This window comes from Gastrolobium bilobum, unplaced genomic scaffold (assembly GCF_033153095.1).
Source record: "Gastrolobium bilobum isolate Gb01-03AN ecotype WA unplaced genomic scaffold, APGP_CSIRO_Gbil_v1 utg1376, whole genome shotgun sequence".
NCBI lineage: Eukaryota > Viridiplantae > Streptophyta > Magnoliopsida > Fabales > Fabaceae > Gastrolobium > Gastrolobium bilobum.
Genome location: NW_026896619.1, coordinates 134,851 through 148,398, shown reverse-complemented (window position 1 = coordinate 148,398; position 13,548 = coordinate 134,851). Strand labels below are relative to the sequence as shown.

At 38.8% G+C, this 13,548-nt stretch overlaps 1 non-coding gene across 1 annotated transcript; it reads right to left on the bottom strand.

Annotated features, from left to right (window-relative positions):
* Positions 1-12,452: 12,452 nt before the first annotated feature.
* On the bottom strand, positions 12,453-12,558 carry LOC133301053 (small nucleolar RNA R71). The gene has a single exon (XR_009750133.1). It is a non-coding gene; the product is annotated as a small nucleolar RNA R71 (small nucleolar RNA).
* Positions 12,559-13,548: the final 990 nt, after the last annotated feature.

Genomic DNA, 13,548 nt, shown 5'->3' with positions numbered 1-13,548 from the left:
AGTCCGGTTGGCTCCAAAGTGTCCTCAATAGTCAGATGCGTGGCAATGCCGCAGAATATCCGGCATCTCAATTCAGCTACACACATGCGAATAATACCGTCAGCACATTGAAAATATAAGACTGGATTATCCCAGTGGTACTTCCATGTATCGTGAAAGAATTTCTTTTTCTGCTGCCAAGTAAGATCATCAGGAATCGAATCGGCAACTTTGTAGTTTGCAAACCATGGATGCATTATTATAGCCATCACTTGCTCATCAGGAAAAGACTCATTGACCTCCATTTCAGGCCCTTCTTGTAATTGCTTGTCCTGAATCCTAGACAAGTGATCAGCAACTTTACTCTCCACTCCAGCTTTGTCTTTGATTTCCAAGTCAAACTCTTGAAACAAGAGCATCCACCTCACAAACGTGGCTTTGCATCCTGCTTGGTCATCAAATACTTAATAGCAGCATGGTCAATAAAAACGATAACTTTAGAACCTATCAAATAAGATCCAAATTTATCTAATTCATAAACTATTGCTAGTATCTCTTTTTCAGTAGTGGCATAATTGGATTGTGCCTCATTAAAAACTTTGCTAGCATAGTAAATGACATGTAACACTTTATTCTTACGCTGACCCAGTACTGCACCCATGGCGTGTGCGCTCGTATCACACTTGAGTTCAAACGGAAGACTCCAGTCTGGCGCTCTCAATACAGGCTGTGGTTAGCTTTTCCTTCAACACATTGAATGCATTGAGGCAAGCTTCATCAAAGAGGAAGTCTTGATCCTTCATCAACAGTTGGCTAAGAGGCTTTGCAATCTTCGAGAAATCCTTGATGAATCTCTGGTAAAAACCTGCATGGCCTAAGAAACTTCGCTCACCATTAATATTAACGGGAGTGGGAAGTTTTTCAATTAAAATCAATTTAGCCTTATCAACTTCAATGCCTTTTTCAGAAATTTTTTGGCCTAACACAATAACATCTTGTACCATGAAATGGCAGTTTTCCCAATTTAAAACCAAGTTAGTTTCCTGACATCTTTTTAAAACCGTAACTAAATTATCTAAGCATGAATCAAAGCAAGAACCAAACACAGAAAAATCATCCATAAAAACCTCTAAGTATTTTTCTACCATATCAGAAAAGATAAAAAGCATACACCTTTGAAAAGTCGCGGGTGCATTGAAGAGGCCGAATGGCATCCTCCTGTAGGCAAAAACTCTAAATGGGCATGGAGGGACTGGAATTTGGTTGTAGCCGGAATAACCATCCAAGAAACAGTAAAAAGCATGACCGGCTAACCTTTCCAGGATTTGATCAATAAAGGGTAGAGGAAAATGATCCTTCCTTGTGGCATCATTTAATCTTCTATAGTCCATGCACATCCTCCAGCCAGTAATGGTGCGGGTTGGAATCAACTCATTATGATCATTCTTCACGACAGTCAATCCTCCTTTCTTCGGAACTGTCTGTACTTGACTCACCCATTCAGTGTCAGAAATTGGGTAAATCATTCCAGCATCCATGAGCTTCATCACTTCCTTGCGGACTACTTCCTTCATTGTTGGGTTTAGTCTCCTCTGAGGTTGTCTCACTGGTTTGACGTTGCCCTCCATTAGGATCTTGTGAGTACAAAAAGAAGGGTTGATCCCGTTCAAGTCAGAAATAGACCACCCAATGGTCGTCTTGTGCTCTTTAAGCACTTGTAACAGCTTCTTTTCTTCAGTTGGAGACAAATCTTTATTGATGATGACTGGAAATTGCTTTTCATCTCCCAATAAGACATACTTTAGAGCTTCTGGAAGCTCTTTTAGTTATACCATTGGTTCCAATGTAACTGAATCATCTTCTTCTTTTTCTAGCACCTCAAAGATAGATTCTCGCCCTTCTTGTGGAGCATCTTCATGTGGATCATCGAATTCATCTTCAGTCTCTTGTTCATCAAAATTCACTTCTTGGACTGCTTCCTCAATCACATCAAGTCTAAAGCAGTCACTGGGGTCAGATGAGTTTGTCATAGCTTTAAACACATTGATTGTGATTTTCTCATCGTTCATCTGTTGCTCGAGCTTTCCTTGTTCAACATCAATCAAAGCTCGAGTTGTGGCCAAGAACGGCCTTCCAAGCAGAAGAGGTATTTCACTCTCTTCTTCCATATCCAACACAATAAAATCAGCAGGGAAGATGAAATTGTCAACTTTGACAAGGACATCTTCTATGACTCCATTAGGTCTCCTTAACGAACGGTCAGCAAGTTGTAAAGAGACCATAGTTGGCTTCAGTTCAGAAATTTCCAATGACTTGCATATTGACAGCGGCATCAAGTTGATGCTTGCTCCAAGATCGCATAATGCCTGGCCAACATTGGTGTTGCCTAACGCGATTGGAATGTTGAAACTTCCCGGATCTTGAAGCTTTAGTGGGAACTTCTTCTGAATGATGGCACTGCACTCTTCAGTAAGTGCTACTGTCTCACAATCCTACAACTTATGCTTTCTTGACAATAAATCTTTCATGAATTTAGCATAGTTAGGCATATTAGCAAGAGCTTCAGCAAATGGAATATTAATATGCAATTTTTTAAACATATCTAAAAACCTGGCATACTGTTGCTTCTGCACTTGCTGCTTGAGCTTCATATGATAAACAGGTTTCTCAAAACGAGAAAAATCCATCGATTGCTTTGGAGCTTCCACAGCTTTCTCCTTTGCTTCTTCTTTGTTTTGCCTTGCAGGTTCTTCTTTTGCACTGGCAGGTGCTTCTTCTTCTTTCTCATGTTGAACCGATTTTGGCTTTTCTTGAGGAGTGATTACAATTCCACTCCTAGTCACAATGGACTTGCAGTCCTCCTTTGGATTCATAATTGTATCTTCTGGGAACTGTCCTTGAGCTCTTTCAGCCAACTGCCTAGACAACTGGCCTATTTGACTCTCCAAGTTTTGAATGGAAGCATCCTGGTTCTTGTGGTAGGCTCTAGTCTCATTTATGTGATCATTAGTAGTTTTGGCCAGTTGTATCATCGCTTTCTCAAACTCAGATGGCTCTTTTTGTGGCAGATGAGGAGGTTGCAGATAGTTGTTGGATTTATAATCCAGGCCGCTCCCTTGATTCCTCCTTTGGAAATTGTTCCCTTGGCTGCCATTCTGATTCCTTTGGTAACCTTGAGTATTTTGTGGAGGCCTTGGATCATACCAAATTCCGTTAACCTGGAATGGTTCAGCTCTATTGAGTGTAGGGCACTCATTAGTATCATGTGGCTACTTGCAATACTCACAGTCAAATACATCTACCTTGGATGTTGAGAGCTGCATCTTGTCGAGCTTGGCATTCAAACTGGCCAACTGCTGTGAAATCACCTTTTTCTCAACTAATGAGGCGTCAGTGTTCCCCAGTTGTAAAATTCCCTTATTGGGTTGAGCTGGCTGAACCGGAGGGACTGCCGTAGAAGCGTTATCGTTCCGTGCTAGGTAATCAATCAATTCCAGGGTTTCAGCTGATGTCTTCTTTTCGATGGTTCCACCAGCTGCACCGTTGACAACCATCCTGGTATCCGGTGTCATCCCATTATAAAAGACTCTGACTTTCTTTCCGTCTGGAAAGTCATACTGAGCGCATTTCTTGATCAACTCCTGGAATCACTATCCCGCCTGCTGAATGAAGTTGGTGATCTCGTTCACCAGCTTGTTGTACTTTTCAGCGAAAAATGCTCAACCAAGAATTTAGCTGCTAGATGTTGCGGATCTAGCAAGTGCACTAGTCGTACAAGTAATAAAATGATGAGTAAAGATCGTTCCCACGAGGATTTGTGTCAAGCACTGACTAACCATATGTACTTGAGTTGAATCAAACAAAAGTTCATAGATTGCATAGATTTCTTGTCACCAGAAACTACACTGAATTGAATTAAAACTTGATAAATAAATAAAATGTAAATTATAATGTAAACAAGTAGTCAGATGTCAATTTCCCTCGAACATGAATTTATAGATGAACCAATTTCCATTATGAATTATCTACTATGTGATGTTGATCAACCTTTTTCTTATCATCTCAAGATGTAATCCCTTACTACCCTGATAGACACATTAATCAGAAACCCCAATCCCTTGGTGGTTCCTTTCTTAATACATGCATTAATTACTAAGGTCTTAAGATCACATCAGAATCCTAGTATCAATCCCTTGACTACTAGAACACTGATGATGAAGTTGTCAAAAATAGAGAAACAATGTAAACATGTCTGTTCTACACTATTCCTCAACATGAAGAATTAATCAAGACAACTTCATACAATCATATAATAGATAAACAAAACATCTAATTAACCATTTATAAATTCAAACTTGAGTTCCATTGAATCAGACTACAAAGGACTCTACTAAGACATAATTGAAATACAAACAAGAGAAGAAAGATCAAACTCCATTGACATGATAGTTGAGTCTTCAATCTCCAAGTGCAATTACATAGGAAATACTAACTATTACGAGAACTAATCCTAAAGAATTTGGAAATTCAGAGAAAATGAGGAGTCAGATCAGATCTATGAAAGACCTGATCTGATCTCCCTTCTCCTAGTGTGATGAGAAAAGTCAGAATGAGATATGATGGATTGGATCTGATGTGTGGAATCTGTGAGAATGTGAAGGCCCCTTGTCCTTTTATAATTTACAAATTACAATTGAAAACTGACACGGGCGCTAAAACTCTCATTTCTGGACGTTTTAGCGCTCAACCTTGACGGATGCCCAACTGCTTTTAACTGTCTTGGGCGCTAAAACGCTCAATTTTGGGTGTTTTAATGTTCAGGCGCTAAACGCTCAGTTTTGGCCGTTTTAATGTTCAACACCAGCATCTTTTGTGCAACAGGGCGCTAAAACGCTCAGTTTTGGGCGTTTTAGCGCCCAACACTTAGAATTTTCCCATTCTTCAGAATCTTCTTCCTTCTCTCTTTTGCTTCTTGAGCTTCATTTCCCTACAAAAACAATGTAAATTTTCAACATAAGCTTCAGAACTTGTATTTGAGAGATTTCCAGGACATTAACCTCTTTTCCATCCATTTAATCACACAAATTGATATTAATTCATGCTTAAAAACCTGATGAACTAAGGGTTCATCACAATTCCCAGATTTGAACATTGTTGTCCTCAGCAATGAATTAAAACAGAGATGGACTTGAGATTTTTTTACAGATGAAATTCATGAGGATGGACTTCAATTAACGAAAGATCAACATTTCATGATACAAAATTATAACCATGCAATCTCTTATTTCCTATGATTTGCCCAACATCATTTGTGACTTTTCAACAGATCAGTAAAGATAATATACAGAGACTTCCAAACAACAACACCCCCGTCACTAGGAACTTCTCAAAAATTATGAGAATTTTAACACTCTTGCACACTAGTGTTTAAGGATGTACTTATCACTCACTCTTCACTACACTCAAACTGACATAAGCTTGCCCATCTTCTCACTATTCATAGTAACAATGATCCATAAGGTAAATCAAAAAGGTTTTGGTATGATTAACAATGAGGCTTGGTGTGTGGCTTGACTAGAGGTAAGGATTTCTGTGAAAGGGGAAGTTCTGATCAAATGAATCAGATTCAGATAAGAGGGAATTCACAGTAATTAATCAATTTCTTCCGAATTCCCTCAACTTTCTTCCTTTTCATTCCTTGTTCTTTTCTTTGAACCTTTCTTCCTCCTTTTCTTCCTGACACTTTGTGTCTTTAACAAAAAAATTTCTTTTTCTTTCTTTTTCTTTCAGACACTTTGTGTCTTTAATACTTCCCTCTGTCTCTTCCAAACACTTTGTGTTTCACAACCTTTTCTTTCTTTTCCTTCTTTCTTTCTTATGTTTCCAACACCTTGCCTTCACTTATTGCAAAAACACTTTCCTCCCCACAGAACACTCCATCCCTTATCACTTATCTGAAACTTTTAATCTGAAGGATTGGAATAAATGTGGTTCTTGGCTTGATAGACAACAGGCTAGGCTCAAGTGTTTCATGCAATGGGAACTTAAAGGTTAGCCATTTGACTTTCTGGTTCAAGAAGGAAATGCCTCTACCCTACACATCATCAACCATTTCAAGCAAGAAACAGGGCAAGTTCTAGAGCTATTCATGCAGTGAAGTGCTCTCTGAACAAAATTTTCTGTATAGGCTCAATTTCCTCACAGTTCAGAGTGCATGCTTGACTTTCTCTATATGCATCAAAACTAATCTTTCTACTCTTACACATTGAATGAGTCATGCAATCATTTCATTTAAGCTCAGCATGCAAGGTATAAGATTGTATCCTTTAATTTGATCAATCATATAAAACTTTGATCAGTCAAATCCTCATGAAATTCCATATCAAAACTGAGATCCAAATTCAATATTACAGCTAAAATCTAAATCACACAAGAAAACTTAGAAAAGAAAAAGATTGAGATATTTCCTTGTTTTGGCTCATCAATTCGTGTGACATCTCCATGAAATTTGCTTGCCATTCAATCACACCCAATTCCCAGATTTAAACATTATTGTCCCCAACAACTAATTTGAATCTAAAGCAGCAATTGATCACTGAAACACATTCATATATAACTCAATAGCATCAGTACTATCGCAATGTGCATCAATCAAAACAGTGAATATCCCAATGTACTAAACTGAATTACAAAAATAAACAAACAGCAAAATAAAACTAAAGAAAACTACCCAGAAACATGTAAATCATATGAGTGGACCAGCGCTAAAACGTTGAAATCATGCGTTTTAGCGCTGGTATCCAGAGACATGTGCACATTGATGTGCGTCGCATCGCGCTAAAACGGTCACGTCTGAACGTTTTAGCACTCTGGACCAGAAAGAACAAAAATTCAAACATAAATTTAAATTGCTGAAAAATAAAAGATTCAATCTCAAATATCAATGGTGTCTGTCAATGTTGAAGAACAAATCCCCGGCAACGGCGCCAAAAACTTGTTGCGGATCTAGCAAGTGCACTAGTCGTACAAGTAATAAAATGATGAGTAAAGATCGTTCCCACGAGGATTTGTGTCAAGCACTGACTAACCATATGTACTTGAGTTGAATCAAACAAAAGTTCATAGATTGCATAGATTTCTTGTCACCAGAAACTACACTGAATTGAATTAAAACTTGATAAATAAATAAAATGTAAATAATAAGGTAAACAAGTAGTCAGATGTCAATTTCCCTCAAACATGAATTTATAGATGAACCAATTTCCATTATGAATTATCTACTATGTGATGTTGATCAACCTTTTTCTTATCATCTCAAGATGTAATCCCTTACTACCCTGATAGACACATTAATCAGAAACCCCAATCCCTTGGTGATTCCTTTCTTAATACATGCATTAATTACTAAGGTCTTAAGATCACATCAGAATCCTAGTATCAATCCCTTGACTACTAGAACACTGATGATGAAGTTGTCAAAAATAGAGAAACAATGTAAACATGTCTGTTCTACACTATTCCTCAACATGAAGAATTAATCAAGACAACTTCATACAATCATATAATAGATAAACAAAACATCTAATTAACCATTTATAAATTCAAACTTGAGTTCCATTGAATCAGACTACAAAGGACTCTACTAAGACATAATTGAAATACAAACAAGAGAAGAAAGATCAAACTCCATTGACATGATAGTTGAGTCTTCAATCTCCAAGTGCAATTACATAGGAAATACTAACTATTACAAGAACTAATCCTAAAGAATTTGGAAATTCAGAGAAAATGAGGAGTCAGATCAGATCTATGAAAGACCTGATCTGATCTCCCTTCTCCTAGTGTGATGAGAAAAGTCAGAATGAGATATGATGGATTGGATCTGATGTGTGGAATCTGTCAGAATGTGAAGGCCCCTTGTCCTTTTATAATTTACAAATTACAATTGAAAACTGACACGGGCGCTAAAACTCTCATTTCTGGACGTTTTAGCGCTCAACCTTGACGGATGCCCAACTGCTTTTAACTGTCTTGGGCGCTAAAACGCTCAATTTTGGGCGTTTTAATGTTCAGGCGCTAAAACGCTCAGCTTTGGGCGTTTTAATGTTCAGCACCAGCATCTTTTGTGCAACAGGGCGCTATAACACTCAGTTTTGGGCGTTTTAGCGCCCAACACTTAGAATTTTCCCATTCTTCAGAATCTTCTTCCTTCTCTCTTTTGTTTCTTGAGCTTCATTTCCCTACAAAACAATGTAAATTTTCAACATAAGCTTCAGAACTTGTATTTGAGAGATTTCAGGACATTAACCTCTTTTCCATCCATTTAATCACACAAATTGATATTAATTCATGCTTAAAAACCTGATGAACTAAGGGTTCATCACTAGATCATCCCATGTTCGGATACTGTTAGGAGCTTGTCGGTCTAACCATCTGAGGGATTTTTCGGTCAAAGCAAAGGGAGACAGCCTGAATCTGCTGGCATCGTCAGACACCCCATGATGCTTGGTTGTGTCTCAGATTCTCAGAAATCTGTCCATGAAGTCGTGAGGATCTTCGTAATCCTCTCTGCCGAAAGGGTTCTTCTCCACCAGGTTAATCAGAGACGGGTTGATGTCGAAATTGTTGGCCTCTATCTGTGGCCGGACGACACTAGAGTTTGGCCTTGTGAACATAGGAGCCAGAATTGACTCCATCAACTCCGCTGCAGGTGGTGGAGGAGGAGGAGGTTGATTATTAGCTGCCAACACTAATTCTTTGTGTGGCTTTGAACCTGAAGATTCTTCTTGCTTTCTTTGCTTGGCTTGCTTCCGATTTTTCTTTGCAGTTTTCTCGATTTCTGGATCAAACTGTAAAGAATCTCGATAAACTTTACCTCGCATAAACTGTAGCAAAAAGATTAGTAACAAAACAGAATCCAATCAAGAAATTCAAAAGTTAAAAATAAATTAGGCGTAGTCAATCCCCGGCAACAGCGCCAAAAACTTGTTGCGTAAAATCGGCAAGTGCACCGATCGTACCAAGTAATAAAATAGTGAGTAGAGATCGTCTCCACGAGGATTGAGGCACCGAATTTATTTTAACTATTCCTTTCTTATTGGATGAATAAAAATTAGTTTTTGAGAATAATTGTGTTGTAACAATTGTGAACTATTTAATATCTTGTGAACAATGCAAAGAGAAAATTGAAAACTTAAAACAAAAGGTTTTTGAGAAAATATTTTAAAAAGCTATTGCAGTAAAGGACACCAACACCTTTCTGATCCCCACCTTGTAATATTAATTAATGTTTACATTTAATTAGCCAATTGATCAAACAATTCACCATCTATTAATTAATTAGTTAAGCCCTAATCCTTTAGTGATCTTAACTTTATTAACCCTATTAGAATCCTAATCCCTTAGAAATCCTCTTTCAAGTTAATCCTTTAACCCAGTGAATTTTCCACGTTTACAGTTCATGTAGCCTATCCCTAGTGCATACATGAATTGTTATTTTACCCTTTGTCAGGAACTAGAATCCCAATATTCCTATTGAAAACCCTAATCCTCGCAATCCTAATAGAGTGATCAATTCTAAAAGAATTGTAGATGAAGAACAGGATAAAATAAATCAATTGAAATAATTAAATATAAATTTAACCAAACTACAAGGGGTTCACATCAAGGGTTGTGACCCTTACCAGAATATAAAAACTAGCCGGACATATTCATGTCTGACAATTCAAAGTATTGAAAATAATTCATAAATAAATAAAAACCAGAAAATTGGAGAAGAAGCTTGCTCTGCGTTCTGCCTCCGTCAATCTCTCTCTGTGCAAAAGTTATCCTCCTCTTGAGGTCTGAGTCTCTATTTATAGAGTCTTTGACCTTGTGTAGAATCTTGATCTAATCCTTGTCGCAATCTCAGTGCAATCTTGTCTCTGATTTAAAAAGGGATATAATGTTGATTGTCCGCACCTCCCACGCCACTAGCGTGGTTCCCACGCTTTGAGCGTGGGAGGTTTTCTTCAAAATCCTGGAGCACCAAGCAACTAGCGTGGTTGCCACGCTGCAAGCGTGGACTGTTTGAGGGTCTGGCACTACTAGCGTGAATCCCACACTAGTCGCGTGGATGCTTCTGCCTGAATTGGATTTCTGGCGCCACTAGCGTGAATCCCACGCTAGTCGCGTGGATGCCTCTGGCTGAAAAGCTCTTTTCATGCTTTGAGCGTCATACCCACGCTGTGAGCGTGGGCCTTCAGATTAGCTTTTTCCTTTTTAGCTCCAGTTTGTCTGTTTTTCCTATGAAATCAACATAAAATCAGTATGCAATCCCTGATTAAGATTTTGACAGATCAACGGTGATTATTGCCCTTTTTGCTTAAGATTTAATCAACATTCTTTCTCTTTTTGGCTTAGATTTCCTTATATGCTGAATGCATATCAGCCATTGCCAGTGTTATGCCTCCTAGCCATGATAAAGGGGAAGATTGCGTCGTTTGGGGTTTGACAAGGGATGGTTTGTTTTTGGTTATATCTGCTTACCACATGCTAACGGATACGGTAGAGGATGTTGGAGGGAACCCTATGGAAAAGGCTTGGTTTTGGAAGGGACCTAAGAGGGTGCAATCGTTTCTCTTGCTAGCGATAGGAAACAATTTGCTGACAAATGAGAGGAGAGCTAGAAGACATCTCATAGAGGCTAATGTGTGTCCCAGATGCAAGGAGGGGATTGAAGACTTAACGCATGTGTTTCGAGAGTGCAGCTAGAGCAGGGCACTGTGGGGCTGTTTTGACGCAGAAAGACGGTGGCCTGATTTCTTCTCCCTACCATGCAAACAGTGGATCCTTAGGAATATGGAGTGCAAGTCCAGGGTTCATAACTACGAATGGCGGGAGTTATTTGGGGTCGTATGCTGGTTCATGTGGAGAGACAGGAACAATTTGGTTTTTGAAAAGAAAACTGCTCCTCAAGATGCCATTATAAGGAAAGCTAAAGTTTTTGTTTCACAGACAGAAACAACGCATAAAGAATTTTGCAAACATGCTCTGAACGCGCGACTGGTAGAGACAAGGTTCATCCACTCGAATTTTCCGGAGGTAGGTTGGTGTAAGCTCAATTTAGATGGTTCCTGTATAGAAAATGGGAGAAAGTCTAGCTGCGGAGGGGTTATTAGGGACGCGAATGGAGGCTGGATGATATGCTTTCAGCATATAAGGAAATCTAAACCAAAAAGAGAAAGAATGTGATTAAATCTTAAGCAAAAAGAGCAATAATCACTGTTGATCTATCAAATTCTTAATCAGAGATTGCATACTGATTTTATGTTGATTTCGTAGGAAAAATAGACAAATTGAAGCTAAAGAGGAAAAGATTACAGTGGCGTGGGAGGTGCGGACAAATCAACTTAAATCTTCATTTAAATCAGAGACAAGATTACAGTGAGAAGCGGAAAAGATTAGATCAAGATTCTCCACCAGGTCAAAGACTCTATAAATAGAGACTCAGACCTCAAGAGAAACACACTTTTGCACAGGAGAAATTGCGAGCAACAGGAATCGAAGCGAGCTTTCGGTGCCTGAAGAATCAATATTTCTTCTTCCATTCTTTCCGGTTAATTCTAGTTTTTATGAATTCTTTTGAATATTTTGTTTTGTCAGACATGAATATGTCTGGCTAGTCTTTTATATTGTGGTAACAGTCACAACCCTTTATGTGAACCCCTTGTATTTTGGTTAAGTTTATGGTTAATTAATCAATTGAATTTATTTTACTCTGTTCTTCATTCCATAATTCTTTTAGAATTCGCAACTCTATTAGGATTGCGAGGGTTAGGGTTCGCAACTCTTTTGGCGCCGTTCCCGGGTATTGGCGTATCTTATATCAATTGATTTTGATTTTAAGATTGTAAATTTATTTTTAAATTTTTTGTGATATTTGGAACAAGTGCTACAAATCTCTTTTCTAAGTTGTATGCGAGGTAGAGAGCCCGAGTTTCCACTTGATTTGGAGATCACAAAAACAGAGAAGAAAAACAGAAAATTTGCTCGGAAGAAGCTTGCATTCAACGAGTTAGATATTCTGCTAGAAGAAGATAAAATGGCAAACAACAATGATGCTGACAATCCACTCATGGACACTATTCTGACTCTAATATTCAACAGACCCAATGCGAGCATTGTCCATCCTGAAGTGGGCAACAATAATTGGGAGCTCAAGTCTGATAATATTCGACTAGTGGAGAGAACTCAGTTTGGTGGAGAGGTTGATGAAGACCCTCATAGGTTAATAAACAGATTCCTGATGATCTGTGATTCGACCAAGCATCCTCAAGTGTCCAATGATGCAATCCGGTTAAGGCTGTTCTCTTTTGCTCTTAAAGGAAAAGCTTTGAATTGGTTGGAGAGGCAGCCTGCGAGAAGTATTCCCTCATGGGAAAATTTATCAAATAAGTTCTTTGCGGAGTTCTTCTCGATGGAAAGATACAATCAAATGGTGAATGATATCACCAATTTCACTCAAGCTGAGGGTGAAACTATCTGTGCAGCCTGGAACCGCTTCAAAGATCTAATGAGGAGGTGTCCTCATTACCCCATGACCAATGGTGATCAGGTCCGGATCTTCTTCAACGGTTGTAAACCAGAAATCCGGATGGTTCTGAATGGTGCAGCAGGTGGTAGCATTAAGTCAATGAGAGCAAATAAGACTCTTGAATTGATTGAAAGAATGGCTGCCAATGAAAATGAAGGGTTGTCATCTAAGCCTAAGAGAGGCATTCTTCACCTAGATAACAGTGATTCAGGATTGGCTGAAAATACATTGTTATCACAGCAGATGGCGAACTTGACATCAAGGCTTGATAAAATGCAGCTTTCTAGTGTCCAAGCTAAAGCTGCTTCAGTTATTTGTGAATACTGCAAGGAAAGCCATGATTCTAATGAATTTCCTACCTTACTGTCCGATGATCCTCCTCTACAGGTGCAAGTAAATGGTATTTGGTATGACCAAAGACCTTTGCCACCAAATTTTCCAAGGAATCAGAATTATCCTTCTGGGAGTAATAATTTTCAGAAGAGGGTGCAGGGTACTGGTCTGGACTTCAAGTCTAATAATTATTTGCAGCCACCGCCAGTTCAACCGAAGGAACCTTCTGAGTTAGAGAAGCTAGTGGGACAAATGGCCCAACATTCTAATGCTTTTATGGAAGAGACTCGGGCAAACACTAGAAACACACAAGCTTCCATCAGAAATTTGGAGAGTCAGATAGGCCAGTTGTCTAGGCAGTTGGCTGAAAGGTCTCAAGGACAGTTCGCAAGTGATACAATGGTGAATCCAAAGGAGGAATGCAAGTCCATTGTGATAAGGAGTGAAATTGTGATCACTCTTCAAGAAAAGCTGATATCGGTTCAGCCAAAGAAAGTTGATGAGCCAACACCTGAGCTGGAGCATGAAAAAGAAGAACCTGCAAGGCAAGAAAAAGAAGAAGCAAAGGAGAAAGCTGTGGAAGCTCCAAAGCAACCGATGGATTTTTCTCGCTTTGAGAAACCTCCATATCCTATGAAGCTCAAACAGCAAGCACAGAAGAA